This window comes from Sycon ciliatum, chromosome 6 (assembly GCF_964019385.1).
Source record: "Sycon ciliatum chromosome 6, ocSycCili1.1, whole genome shotgun sequence".
In the NCBI taxonomy this organism is placed as follows: domain Eukaryota; kingdom Metazoa; phylum Porifera; class Calcarea; order Leucosolenida; family Sycettidae; genus Sycon; species Sycon ciliatum.
Genome location: NC_088648.1, coordinates 9,034,247 through 9,049,030, shown reverse-complemented (window position 1 = coordinate 9,049,030; position 14,784 = coordinate 9,034,247). Strand labels below are relative to the sequence as shown.

The following is a 14,784-nucleotide window of genomic DNA, read 5'->3' as shown; positions in this document are numbered from 1 at the left end:
GCAAACAAATAATCCCCTCGACTCCCGTGCACCCCACTAGTTGGGGGGCCGAGCACGCCCCTGCATACACACACACCCACACACACACATACACACCCACATGCATACATACACACACACACACACACACACACACACACACATGTACATAGCACAGTAGCCGATCTCGTGCAGGAGCACAATGGATCCAAAGCCCTACTTCCTCTGTTCCTCAATCAGAGACGGCACCAAGTAGTGAAGACAGTTGCAAACATTCTAAAACTCTTCTCTGCCGATCGCAGTAGTGTACACCTTGCTGGTATAAACGTGTATGAGCGGCCGCTGAGACTTTAAACACCTGTACAAACACAACATGGAAAACAGAGTGGGAATCACTCATAATGATTTTACGTTGACCTAATTTCATTCAATCTCATGATACAGCAGTTAGTGTGTACATTACGGGTCAGTAACATTACGCTATCAGTGACGTCTCCTGGCTCTTGTGACAGACAGTGCAGTTTGTCTAGGTGAGCGGTTAGACAGCAACCCCCCCCCCCCCCTTTCCACCCCCTTCTCTCTGATTACTGCACTAGCACTGTAATAGGTATTCGGGGGGAGGGGGGGGGGAGGTTTATCAAGGTTTGAAGTGAGCATGTCACTAGTGTCCGGCCGGTGCAACTAAAGCATCCCAGTGTAGCTAATCTTACTGGAAAGTGTGCTCAACAACTTGACTCCCAATCACACTGGTGATGAATGAGCTCTGCACTAACTCTGCACCTTCCCAAACGTCCCTATTTATATGACCCCATACCACCATACCTCCATGCCACCATACACCCAAATCCCCATACCTCCATGCCACCATACACCCAAATCCCCATACCGCCTGCCATACCCCCATGCCCCCAAACCCCCATGCCGCCAAACCCTCATGCCACCATACACCCAAATCTCCATACCCCCATACCACCATACGGTGCCACCATACACCCAAATCCCCAAATCCCCATACGCCCATACCGCCATACCTCCATGCCGCCATACACCCAAACCCCCATACCGCCATAGCTCTATACCCCCATGCCCCCATACCGCCATGCCCCCATACCTCCATACCGCCATGCTCCCATACCCCCATGCTCCCATACCGCTATACCACCAAACCATCACACAAGCGATGGGAGAGAAGAGAGTTGGAGACCGACATAGAGAGTGAGTGAGGGAGGGAGGGAGAGAGAGAGAGAGAGAGAGAGAGAGAGAGAGAGGAGATAGAGAGAGAGGGAGAGAGAGAGCGATTGTGAGATAGAAAGAGGCAGAAACACAGAGGCAGATGCAGAGTTAGAGGCAGAGGCAGAGACAGAAACAGAGAGAGGGAGAAAGAGAGAGAGAGAGAGAGAGAGAGAGAGAGAGAGAGAGAGAGAGAGAGAGAGAGAGGCAGAGAGAGATACAGAGAAGGAGAGAGAGAGAGAGTGAGAGAGAGAGAGAGAGAGAGAGAGGGAGAGAGAGAGAGAAAGAGAGAGAGAGAGAGAGAGAAAGAGAGAGAGAGAGATAGAGAGAGAGAGAGAGAGAGAGAGAGAGAGAGAAAGAGAGAGAAAGAGAGGGGGAGAGAGAGGGAGAGAGGGAGAGAGAGAAAGAGAGAAAGAAAGAGAAATAGAGAGAGAGAGAGAGAGAGAGAGAGAGAGAAAGAGAGAGAGAGAGAGAGAGAGAGAGAGAGAGAGAGAGAGAGAGAGAGAGAGAGGGGAGAGAGGGAGAGAGGGAGAGAGAGAGAGAAAGAGAGAGAGAGAGAGAGAGAGAGAGAGAGAGAGAGTAAGTTACATTTATAAAGACAGGTAAGTCTAACAAATGAGGACTGAGACCTCTACAACAGGGTTTTTACGCCTGAAAGCAGGTGCATGATTTAACAAGCAGGTTGTCAGTCTAGATTTTATGCGCAGATGGAGAAAAAGCGCAGAATTTTTGTAATGAGATGAAAAGCAGAAATAATAAGAAATAATAAGAAAAGATGAAATGAAAGCCTGCTCACAACCCCGCCCAGCCTTGCGAACTGGGTATGGTGGATTAAGAACCCGGTTCAACGCTCGAGCAAGCGCTCTCCACTCAAGGTGTTCACAGCAACTGATAGGAACTCATATGGGGAAATTATAGAAAAGAAATAATAAGATAAAGAGAATAAATTTCAACGCACCTCAATAAACGGAGCCCCACATACAGTACCTCAGAAAAGTGGATCTTCCGACCAGTGTTTTTGTTGACGCCGCAACCAGATGATGTAGCTGCTTCGCAGAGACGTCTTACTGCACAAATTACAAATAAATTTTATTCTTCGATTAGAAAACCCAAGCGCTTTCAGAGCCCTCCGAAGAGAGTCCGGGATGAAACCACGCACACCTACCTCAACCGAAAAAGAAACGACCTGCCACCCGTTTGCTCGGCATTGATCGGCCAGATCTGCATACCGCCTGTCCTTCCGCGAGTTACTGACACTGAATCTGTCCTCAGCACAAACTGTCAACTCCATCCAGAACACAATCCTACGACTCGTAGAGTACAGAACTATATCTGGTCTTAGGGTGGTAAGTGCAACACAGCTAGGGAAAGAAATCTTTGCACTAACTGAGTCGACAAGAAGTTTCCAGTCTGGGGCCGCTGACAGGAGATCAGTCGTAACCAACTTTCGTCTGGGCTGAACGCGAACTGGCTTCTCTCCCGCCTTGCAAAACGAGATGAAGTCAAGCTCATTTGAATTTTCGGTTTGTACGGTGTTTGCAGCAGTGCGGATTCGAATCTCCTCACGCATGTTCCTGACGATGACCCTGAGTACGTTGTCGTGCCTCCAGGTGTAACGTCCCTGGTCCAGCGCTACGCGACAAGCGCCAAGCACGTGGCGCGTAGTACAGGCCCAGGTACGGCACAAACTACAGTACGGATCCACTACGGTGTTTCCCCAACGGCGTAGGTTCGTCGGAGAAGGTAGCACGTCGAGGGTTGATGCGAGAAGAAATTTCAAATCCTTACCAGTACCACCGTACAAAAGGGATTTCCACGAGAGGTCCTGCCACATCACCGATGTCCACCCCAACCACTTGCCTTGCACCTGAAGAGTCTTCAGCCTCAAAATCTGCTCCTGCGCGTTGATCTCCTCAAATGTTTGAAGGAGATCCTTCCTCGGGGGTTTGGAATGCTGCTTCGGAGCACGAGCACCCAACCCTGCACGATGACTTGAAGATGACGGTGGACGGAGAGTCCCTGAACCTACTGATGCCTCTGCACACTCCAGCTCTATTGTCGCCGCATAACGCTTTGTCAGCTTCGCATCCTTACTCCGACGCAGAGTGTACAGCGCCCTCATGCGCGCGTCCCCACTCGATCGAAGAATGTGCCATTTGATGGACTGGCACTTTTTCCACACTGTAGGAAGGTAGTGGAGGCGTAAGCCAAAGCGTTTGCGACTGCCAATAAAAAGAATGGCAGAGTTTGCGCATTGAGGTAGGCCTGACCATTTCTTCAGAAATGGTAAACACATAAAGTGCAGTTCACGTACAAAACCTTGTGTGAGTTCAAGAACCTGGAAAGACCAAGAAAGCTTGGGCACTACAAGATGGTGGTAAAGCCATAGCTTGTGGTGGTCTTGAAGCCAAGAGCCATCTACTTTTTGCATGAGAGATACAGTGAGTTGACGGATGTCTTCCCGCTGGGTCTGCTCAGAGCAATCAGCATGCAGCCTTCGCCCCAGGAACTTGAACTCTGCAGTGTCAATGAAAGCGATCTTCCTCCCTGACATCGTCAGGCAGGGATCGTAAGGTTTGTACCGGCCATCTACAAGCTTTGCTGCACTGCTTTTGCATTTGTGCGGCGCCGCCTGCATACATTGGGTCCACGAGAGAAAGTCCTCCGTGACCGCAATGAGTTTTTGACAACCTGCACTAGATTTGCTATAGAGGCCTAAGTCATCAGCAAAAGCTGTTTGGGACACTTGCAAAGGGGCAGATTTAAAATCATAGGAGAGGCAACTTAATTCAGGGGCTGCAAGTGAGTCCAGCAGAAGCTGGAAACAAATATTGAAAAGGACCGGGGACAAGGGGCACCCCTGGAAAACACCAATGTTGTAATTAAAGGTGGGGGTGTGTGGTTGTACGACGAAAGCGCAAAGACTGTCGTAGTAGGAAAAAATTAATTTCCTGAATTGCAAAGGAAGGCTGTAGTGGGTTAGAGCATACTGTATCAGATTGTGGCGCACTGAACCAAATGCATTCTTCAAATCTATCCACGCAATGCAAATTTGGCGTTTTGCCGTCTTTGCATCCCGCATCGCCTCATAACAAAGTGATGTATGCTCTAAGCACCCAGCCTTTGCAGGCATAAATCCTTTCTGGTTGTCACCATCGAAGAACTTATTGCCTAGCATATGTTTCAAGAGGCGCTTTGCAACTAAGGTGAAAAAGATCTTCCCGGACGTGTTTGCTAGAGCAATCGGTCGGAATTTCGAAGGATCATCAGACACCTCCCCCTTGGCCAGGAGTGTGATACACGCTACCTGCCACTGCCTTGGAATGATCTTGCTCTCCCAAACCCGCCCAAAGATGGTGAAAAGAATGGATTGAAGGGAGGGACAAAGCTTCCAAACTATGTAAGGTATCTTGTCAGGACCCGGTGCAGAGGTGTTGCGACACTTCTTCAAAACATTCTGAAATTCAGTCCATGTAGGGGTCCCCTCATCGACTGGGTGGGTGCAATCCCGGGGCTTCCCTGCACTGAGGCAGGATTCGTACGAAGTGGCACGATCCTGGTCTGCATATGTGTGTTGGAAGTACTCAAAGCAGGTAGTGTCAGAGAAAGTGGGTTTGACATGGTTGGTTGGTTGAAACAATTTCTTTCCGAAGGCATATGGGTCCTTGAGAAAGGCATCCTGGTCCCTCTTGTTCCGGGATCGATCGTCGTACATCTTTTGTTGTTTCAAAAGACGCTTGATTTGTTTTCCAATTGAAAAATATTCATTTCTGAGCGCTGCAGGTACTTCGTCCGGGTTTTTGATCTTACGAAATTGGCGCTTTAAATCACGCCTGTGAGCCCGGAGTTTTTCCACTGCACGGTTTTTATTTGCATTCTTGTGTTTTGGTGGAGGTGGTGGTGGTTTCTGGTCGAAAAACCAGTGAATGAAGTTCTCTAGTTTGTCCAGAGTCTCTTCGATGTTAGTGTTTTTGAGGTATGAGGTTGGGAAATGTTGAGTGAGATGGATCTTCAACTGAGCGTCTATTGTGTGCCATGCCTTGGTGTTTTTGGCTGACGGTAGCAGTAGGGACTGCCGGACTTCTACCTTGTCCATGTCCCGTTGATTCAGAACATGAAGTAAAGACTCATTATGACAGGGAGTGGATTCGTGCGGGATTGTTCGCAATTCATCTCCAGGAGTCATTGTCTGACCTACAGATGGGCTGAAGTGCATTGAATCAATCATGGAAGTTGTCCGACCATCCCCGCTACTGCCGTCTGCTTTGGCTGAGGTGGTTGAAAGTGATTTGTAGACCGGGCAGGTCTGTAGATGTCGTGGCAAGTTTTGTTTCCATTTGAGTTTTCTCAAACAGTGTGGACATGTTGTTTCCCGGTCTGATGGTGTAATGGTTGGTGTACTTGCCTCTAAAGTCATTGGAGTCTCGTGTGGTGGTGATGCAGAGACTGCTGACACAGCTCCAGCCTGCGACGCAGCCAATGTTTTGCATTTGTTAGTCCGCATATGTCGTGCAAGGTTATGTTCTTGTTTGATGGTGGTGTGACATTTCGGACATGTATGATGTTCACCTGTGTCATGCCGTGTACTGGAGTGCTTCCGCTGGCTTGAGGTCAAACCCAACGGATCGTCATATGGCGCAGCAGAATCGTCCAGGGACACAGAGTGTTCGTGTGGTGCGTGCGTAGTGTCTAGGGCTTCATCCTCCTCCCCCTTTCGGAGCCCATGGGTGGCATTTTTCCTATTTGAACTTGAAGCAATTTAAAAGACTCAGGAGAGAGCTAATCTCAAAAGCCTGTGAAAACGCCGAGGCGTAATTTTTTGGAACTGGAGTAAGTTACATTTATAAAGACAGGTAAGTCTAACAAATGATGACTGAGACCTCTACAACAGGGTTTTACGCCTGAAAGCAGGTGCATGATTTAACAAGCAGGTTGTCAGTCTAGATTTTATGCGCAGATGGAGAAAAAGCGCAGAATTTTTGTAATGAGATGAAAAGCAGAAATAATAAGAAATAATAAGAAAAGATGAAATGAAAGCCTGCTCACAACCCCGCCCAGCCTTGCGAACTGGGTATGGTGGATTAAGAACCCGGTTCAACGCTCGAGCAAGCGCTCTCCACTCAAGGTGTTCACAGCAACTGATAGGAACTCATATGGGGAAATTATAGAAAAGAAATAATAAGATAAAGAGAATAAATTTCAACGCACCTCAATAAACGGAGCCCCACATACAGTACCTCAGAAAAGTGGATCTTCCGACCAGTGTTTTTGTTGACGCCGCAACCAGATGATGTAGCTGCTTCGCAGAGACGTCTTACTGCACAAATTACAAATAAATTTTATTCTTCGATTAGAAAACCCAAGCGCTTTCAGAGCCCTCCGAAGAGAGTCCGGGATGAAACCACGCACACCTACCTCAACCGAAAAAGAAACGACCTGCCACCCGTTTGCTCGGCATTGATCGGCCAGATCTGCATACCGCCTGTCCTTCCGCGAGTTACTGACACTGAATCTGTCCTCAGCACAAACTGTCAACTCCATCCAGAACACAATCCTACCTCGTAGAGTACAGAACTATATCTGGTCTTAGGGTGGTAAGTGCAACACAGCTAGGGAAAGAAATCTTTGCACTAACTGAGTCGACAAGAAGTTTCCAGTCTGGGGCCGCTGACAGGAGATCAGTCGTAACCAACTTTCGTCTGGGCTGAACGCGAACTGGCTTCTCTCCCGCCTTGCAAAACAAGATGAAGTCAAGCTCATTTGAATTTTCGGTTTGTACGGTGTTTGCAGCAGTGCGGATTCGAATCTCCTCACGCATGTTCCTGACGATGACCGAGAGAGAGAGAGAGAGAGAGAGAGAGAGAGAGAGAGAGAGAGAGAGAGAGAGAGAGAGAGAGAGAGAGAGAGAGAGAGAGAGAGAGAGAGAGAGAGAGAGAGAGAGAGAGTGAGAGAGAGAGAGAGAGAGAGAGAGAGAGAGAGAGAGAGAGAGAGAGAGAGAGAGAGAGAGAGAGAGAGAGTGTGCTTGGGGGGGGGGGGCTGGGGAGATGATGGGGTGGAAAGAAAATGCTTCTGTTCAAATTTGTGAGCCACCCCGCAAACTGTGGTGAAGAATGTTGTAGTCAATCCTGAACTTCAGCAAATGTCTGTACTGAAAAGAGGTCTTGCACAGACTAGGTTTCTGTAGAGCACAGTATGTTGAGAACAAGGTCTAGCTGAAGCCAGGTTCCTATGCAAGTAGACTTCACTCGATTTCACACAACTGGTTTTGGTTACATTCGATTCACCAGAGCGCAGAATATAGGAAATATGTAAGTACTATTCAAATCCGCTCAAAGTCTCTGGAGTTATATTGAATTTAAGTACTTGGTCCGCCAAGTTAAAATTGGCGCTTATCTTCTCACTTGGTTTTTCGGTGTTCTGCCAATGTCACACGGCATGGAACCACCGATTTACCATCCAAACATAACCATTGACCATTGCATCCGACGACATGGCAGCACAAACCATCACAGAAGTTGCGATCGGTTTGTTTGAGTCTTTTTGACGGAGCTGCCGCCGACGAACACTTCCGTCAGCGTAAGAAAACACTTCAACCTCCGCTCGAGTCCGTAAAATAGGTCAGGATGTTCGCATTTTAGAGCGATGGAGAATACAGCTTCTGTCTACTTCGAGCTGTCTGATGGCAAGGATTGTTTACCCCGGGGAGGTATAGAAAAGCTGAAAAAGCGCTTCGCGAGCTTGAATTTCAGTGCTTGCACAGCACAGCGCCTAGTGAAGGGCTATCTATCACCAGCAAATCGCTGACGAAGAAACTGCAGCTCAAGTCGACATCTCCAGAAAGTGAGACCAATCCGGCGGACACACTTTGAAGCTCACAGAGGACAGGGCAAAGGAGCTAATCAAAATAAACACCAAGTCGTGAGGGAAAGACTCGTGCAAAGGGCTTTCAGGAAACTAGCCGAAAAGCCTGGTGCACGGCGTTAGGACTGACTTGTAGGTACAGTACGCACAGGTGCTACATCAAGCGGAAGCTATCACTGCGCTGCATGTACAAGCACCAGCGGCTCGCGTGGGTGCTGATCAGCAAGTACGACAAGCGCAAGAGGCGATGTGAAAAATGGAAACTGAGTGACATGGCGTTGCCTTTTTGTCTCAAACAAAGACGCATTATTGCGACGAACGGGGATAACACTTACAGCCAACATTCGAGCAGTCTAACTCAGCTTCTGATCAGGAAGGTGATAGGCACGCACTGCCTTTGAGCGTGATTCGAGGCGAGGAGAAGTGAAACAAGCTATGAAACGCGCAGCATTTGTTCGGATCGAACGTTTTGAGCTCTTCCTCCAGCGACGACAGTGGCGAGGAGGATGTGTAATTTTCTTGAATTTTCGACTGAGTTGCTTACTGACATGTAATTAATCATGTACATAGTGCTTTGTGATGGTGGCTTGCTTCAGATATTCGTATTTCCTTCCTGAGACAAGTGTGAAGATAAGCGCCAATTGTAACTGGGCGGACCAATTTTTTCACCGATTTGTAGTTTTGCGGAAACAAAGATGAATGCTAATGATGGGAGAACAAAGAAAAGTGCATGACGACTGCACAGTGCAGTGTTTGTATACAAGTACAAGGCCTCGTTTCTCAAACTCAAAGCATAATATACTTTCGTATGTTGGCAAGGAAGATGAAAGCGTCTCGCAGCTTCGCTATTTCACATGGCTAGTTAGTTGATGGAATAATCCGCGATGCTGAGATCTGATGAGAAGTTTGAGAACTAGCCGAAATTCATGTCTGGGAAAAATGCTGTGTGCAGAGCACCTACATTTTGTCGTATGGAAGCGGGACTTCGAGTCTCAAGGGCACATATATCTCCTCTCTCCAAGAAAGCAATACACTCGATGCGATATTCTAGAATTAGACTTGGCCACGCTGAAAGCGCTGCGATGTCGATTCTCCCATCGGAAGTATTCAAACTTGTTTCGACTGAATCAGAGTCTGGGTGCGAGGCGGTGAAGTGACAGACACAATACATTGTGTATTGGAAACAGATCAGATCTTGTTCACGCTAGGTTGTTACCCAATACATTGAAGGAAGTGTAGCTTACCCGCTTATCACAGAGTAGAACTATCCACCGGTATAGAAGTGATGTCAGCTGATCATAGCTGTACAAGTGACTATCCATGTAACTGTTACATGCTGTCATGGTCGAGAGTAGAGTATCTTTATCCATTGCATTACGCTGAACTAGATGAAAAAATATACATGCATGTACAGACACACATGCCCATATACAGATAATATCAGATATGCACACAGACCCAGAACCACTTACACACACACGGAGACGGACACGAAACATACATATGCACACTCATGGACACACTCACATGCATGCCCACACGTACGGACATGGCAAATTTAATTTTAAGGCCAGAGAGAGAGAGCAACAAATGCTCATCAGAAATACGAAGTACCTGTCTGTGCTATCAGTTATTCCGAGTTATCAAACACAATCCTCCCTCGCCAGTAGATATTATCTGGGCTAAATTAACGACACTTGAATTCATGAAGTTGATTGTTCCAACTAGGAACACACGCTTCTTGCCGAACTTGACACTTGACTGACTCACAACTGCCATCCGGAGCACACGAGGAGCACGTCGCACCTTCCTCTCGGCAAACCTGCAAGAAAGCACCACCCCCTGCTCAATACACAGTGTTTCGGGGAGATCACCCCTCATCAGATGGCAGTCGTGAGTCAGTCAAATGTCAAGTTCGGCAAGAAGTGTGTGTTCCTAGTTGGAACAATCAACTTCATGACTATTACCGCCGAAGTCGCTACTTCGACTTGAATTCATGTTTAGATCATAATACAATGTCGAACATGGCTATTCCCCAGGATCAAGACACCAAGGAAGTCTTTTTTCTGCTTTATCATGTGTGTTTTGACCTCAGTCCTGCATGGACATAATAATTATTCTCATGTGTTTTTAGTAAAGAAAAAAGGACCAAGAAACTACAAGTTATGCTACATAAAAAAGAGAAGAAACACATGAGAATGAGTAATGCAGCAACTATCCACGACTGTAACAAGATGATAAACGGTCAGAAAGTGCGATAACAGGACACAAAACGGACAGGCTAATGAGACATTCAACGACCCGAGACCTAGCTCTAACACATCTCCAGTGCGCAAACCAGCAGCGTTCCAACATGGAAGGTTCATGGTTGGATAGGATCGAAGAGGGGAGGGTGAGCGCAGCGAAAATGTGCACAAGCTAGGTCCCGCGGCAACAAAGAATGCCGACTGTTACAGGTCGATGACGAGACCAGTTAATAACATGACAATTCGGTCTGACTACAATTCGAAGCAGCAAAGCAACACAACACCCAACTTCTCTTTTTTACATTTTATTACTGGCTCAGTATCCGAGTTTAAATTTTGCACACCTGATGAGCAGTCACTAACAACATGGCGAAACGTACGTCGTGTGGAACTACTTGTTATTGTAGTCAACTCGGCCACAAAAGTGTCATGCATGAAGAGTACCATTAGATATTGGCGTTCAGTTTTGTACAATTCGTTTTCACAACGCTTCCCCCTTCCTTTATCTCCGATATTGCTGACCCACCCAAGTTGGGTGGTGTGTTCCCTTTCCCTTTCCCTTTCAAGCCAGCCAAGTTTCGGCTCATTCCCAAAATCCACAAGCCCCTTGGGCCCTGTGGAGTTAAAGGCAGGCCCATTGCGTTGTGTCAGGGCTACTGCACAACCCAGCCTCTCGCTATGTCGACTACCATAATAATTATTAAGAGTCTTGTGAAATCAGCAAGCACTGTGTTTAAATCTACGAACGATTTTGTAAAGAGTTTGATCACTCCGTCGAACGCTGACTTGAGTGACTGCTCCCTTTTGACTGCAGACGTCGAAAGTCTTTACACATGTATGTCGTGGAAAGACATGACCAATGCCCTGTACGTATTCCTTGACGAAAATAATCACCCCATGAAAGACTTGCTCATTGATCTTTCTTCTTTTGTGCTAAGAAATAATTTTTTCTAGCATGATGGTTTGGTGTATCACCAAGAGAATGGCTGGTGGTTAATGTTGCAAATATTTTCCTCTTCGTCCATGAGCGTACATCACTCTCGGTCTTCCGTAACACCATAAAGTTCTTTGGTCGATACAATGATGATCTTCTCTTAATTATCAAAAGACTGAGCAATCTGCCTGCCGTCAAACGGCACATGTACGCAAAACTTGACACCATCAGACTTACGTGGTCAGACCCCAGTAAAAGTATTGAGTTTCTTGATTTGATCATCTCTATCAAGTTGGTTGCTCCAACGAGGAGCACACGCTTCTTGCCGAACTTGACACTTGACCGACTCACGACTGCCATCCAGAGTCGTATTGAGCAGGGAGCGGTGCTTACTTTCAGGTTTGACGAGCGGAAGGTGCGAAGTGCTCCTCGTGTGCTCCGGATGGCAGTCGTGAGTCAGTCAAGTGTCAAGTTCGGCAAGAAGCGTGTGCTCCTCGTTGGAGCAACCAACTTCATGACTAATACCGCCGAAGTCGCAACTTCTATGATCATCTCTATAAAATGATAAATCCACATTCACATTCAGTACTTTCCAAAAGCCCAGGAACGCTCATTTGTACATCCCATTTCCGTCCGACCACCCCGCTCATGTTTCACAGCTTTTATTAAAGCTGAATTGCTGCGCTATAACCACACAAACAGTGAGATCACCTCCTTGCTCGCTATACGTGATGCTTTCTGGACCAGGCTTCGCAAGCGTGGTTACCCACCTAGGTTTCTCCACGATGCGTTCAGTGATACCACAGCTAGCTGTCAACTCACACCTCCAGCTAGCTCTGTGCAAGCATCTGCCTCTTGCCCCACAGTTTTTGTTACTGACTATCACCCTGGCCTCCTCAGCCTTCAACGTACCCTGCAAATTTCTTTTCGCGTTATGTTTTATGAAACCACATTCATGATGGGTGTAGGCATTTTTTACCTCGATGCCTTGCACTCTACCTCGTGTTTGTTTTTCGCCTTGCAAGCAACCCCGTGTTTTGTTCACGCTTTTTTTCGCGCTAATTACTCGACAGTGCTCAACGCCTGTCTGTCCAGTTCTCTGGTTATATTGAGTTTCCATATTGTCATTTATCCTCATTCGGCCTCTGATAAAGTGACTCATGTCACAGAAACCGGTCAGGTTAAGGAACTTGCAACTTTCCTTCAGTCCTTGCTTGTCAGTGAGTGGTTGTTATGTTTTAACCTTGCCATGTAGGACCTTCGCCACCGCTGCTTCACTAGGATATCTCCGATATTGCTGACACACCCAAGTTGGGTGTTGTGTTGCTTTGCTGCTTTGAATTGTAGTCAGACCAAATTGTCATGTTATTAACTGGTCTCGTCATCGACCTGTAACAGTCAGCATTCTTTGTTGCCGCGGGACCTAGCTTGTGCACATTTTCGATGCGCTCACCTTCCCCTCTTCGGTCCTACATAACCATGAACCTTCCAAGTTGGAAGGCTGTTGGTTTGTGCACTGGAGATGTGTTAGAGCTAGGTCTCGGGTTGCTGAATGTCTCAGTAGCCTGTCAGTTTTGCGCCCTATTATCGCACTTTCTGACCGTTTATCATCTTGTTACAGTCGTGGATAGTTGCTGCATAACTCGTTCTCATGTGTTTCTTCTCTTTTTTACATTTTATTACTGGCTCAGTATCCGAGTTTAAGTTATGCTATAATTTCCACTAACACCACCAGTTACTAAACAATCAGGTCATGCGGTAACATTCGATGTTATCACAGGAGCTGATTGTTTAGTAACTAACAACTTGTTACTTGTGGTGTTAGTGGACATTATAGCCTAACTTGTAGATTCTTGGTCCTTTTTCTTTACTATAAATTTATCCTCGGCTCTACATCCGAGTACATTCTCATGTGTTTCTTCTCTTTTTTACATATTTACTGGCTCAGTATCCGAGTTTAAATAATAATTATGTCCATTATAATCTTTTACTGAGGCTTTGATACTGCAGGGACATTGGCCAAGGGTCGATATAACCTATTTTACGTACAAAGGAATTAAGTTGTAAGCGGACTCGTAAACAGTTGTGTAGACCAAGTGTTGTTTTGTACAGTGGTGGCTTCAGATTTCTATTTATTACTAGTTTTTGCGTACTAACCGGGCTTGTTATAACGACGGAGGACCTGTAAAACAATAAAGTGAGTTTTGCATTGCACATTGTCAACATACACACCATGGGTAAGGTATTCTCAGCTCTCATTGTTCGCATTCATATACTTGCTTCACTTTACCATGTGGCATTCTCAGTACTAAATTTTGTACTGCGTTACACGTGATTACGTTTAATGGCGCGCTTTGTTTGCGTAGACGCGGAGACCTTTACGGTCGGCAGAGCACCCTGGCCACGCCACCACTTCTCGCACATATTCGGGAATATAGTGGACTTCCTTATAAAATAATAATAAAAAAATAAGCTTTGCCAGTGAAATAATTCTGACGAGATGGCATCGAAAACGTTCAAAGCTACCTGATAAATTCTAAGTTGCTCGCCCTTCACCAGTCTTTATTTGGGTGGAGACAAAGTTTCAAAAACACTACTAGTATGCCGAAAAGTCTATTCCTGTTTTCCATAAGGCATATTCAGATACAAATGCACTGCAACACCTGATGTTCATACCAATAAAGTCCTTGCAAGATCCACTCATCATGGCATGTAGTGCGTTTGACGTGGTAGAGCAATATGTTTTAGAATAGTTCACACACTGGAGCATGAGTGCTTACATGGGCAACGATGATGCATTGGGCATTATTCAAGTTACCTTTGAATGCATAGCGGTGGGCTCGCTATCCGTCTTGAAACACTCCCAGTTTGAAACGACCGCTGTCGGTATCTCCACGTCCACTCTGTCTCTATCATGATTGAGTACACTTGCTTGCAGTCCATTGAAGGCTAGTTGAAAGCTGACTAGTTTCTCTGGATACGTTCTACTCAGGAGCAGTGCGAGCGGTTCTACTCGTCTCCACGCTCTATGTGAAGCCGGAGCCTATTCCAAATGCTACTTATCTGTATAGCTGAACATATCGCACAAAAATCTCAGTTCCCACAAAGCTAAAGAAGAAAGAAGAAAGGCAAAGCATTGTACCGCGTGCCCAGCATATTTTGGTCTTTCCAAAAAAATATTTTACTTTGGTTCTCTGCATGCAGCGCTTGATGGTTTGTACTTGTAGAGCTGAGAAATGTGCGAAAATTGTTATGCCTTGAAAGGCGTGATAATATCTCTTCATCGCCTACCTGAGTACCTGATCACAGATGTTCATCTGACCTCGCCTAGGTGTTTCCAGGACCATGTTCTACCAGTACTGTGGCAGTAGATCTACAATGTACAAGTACTGAAGTAGGTACAGGTAAAACTGCGTAATCGTCGTCTGGAATGTGCGAGCAGGTAGGTAGAAGCAGAGAGTCGTATATTTATACCATACGACTTCCTGGTAGAAGTACACAGTAGGTACCTAACCGTCCAAAAGTCACACTCGG

General features: G+C 46.4%; 1 long non-coding RNA gene across 1 annotated transcript; it reads right to left on the bottom strand.

Moving 5' to 3' along the window:
• Positions 1-200: 200 nt before the first annotated feature.
• On the bottom strand, positions 201-14,285 carry LOC135818822 (uncharacterized). Its single transcript, XR_010553770.1, has 3 exons — positions 14,069-14,285; positions 9,315-9,454; positions 201-337 (listed from the first exon to the last, which is right to left on the bottom strand). It is a non-coding gene; the product is annotated as an uncharacterized LOC135818822 (long non-coding RNA).
• Positions 14,286-14,784: the final 499 nt, after the last annotated feature.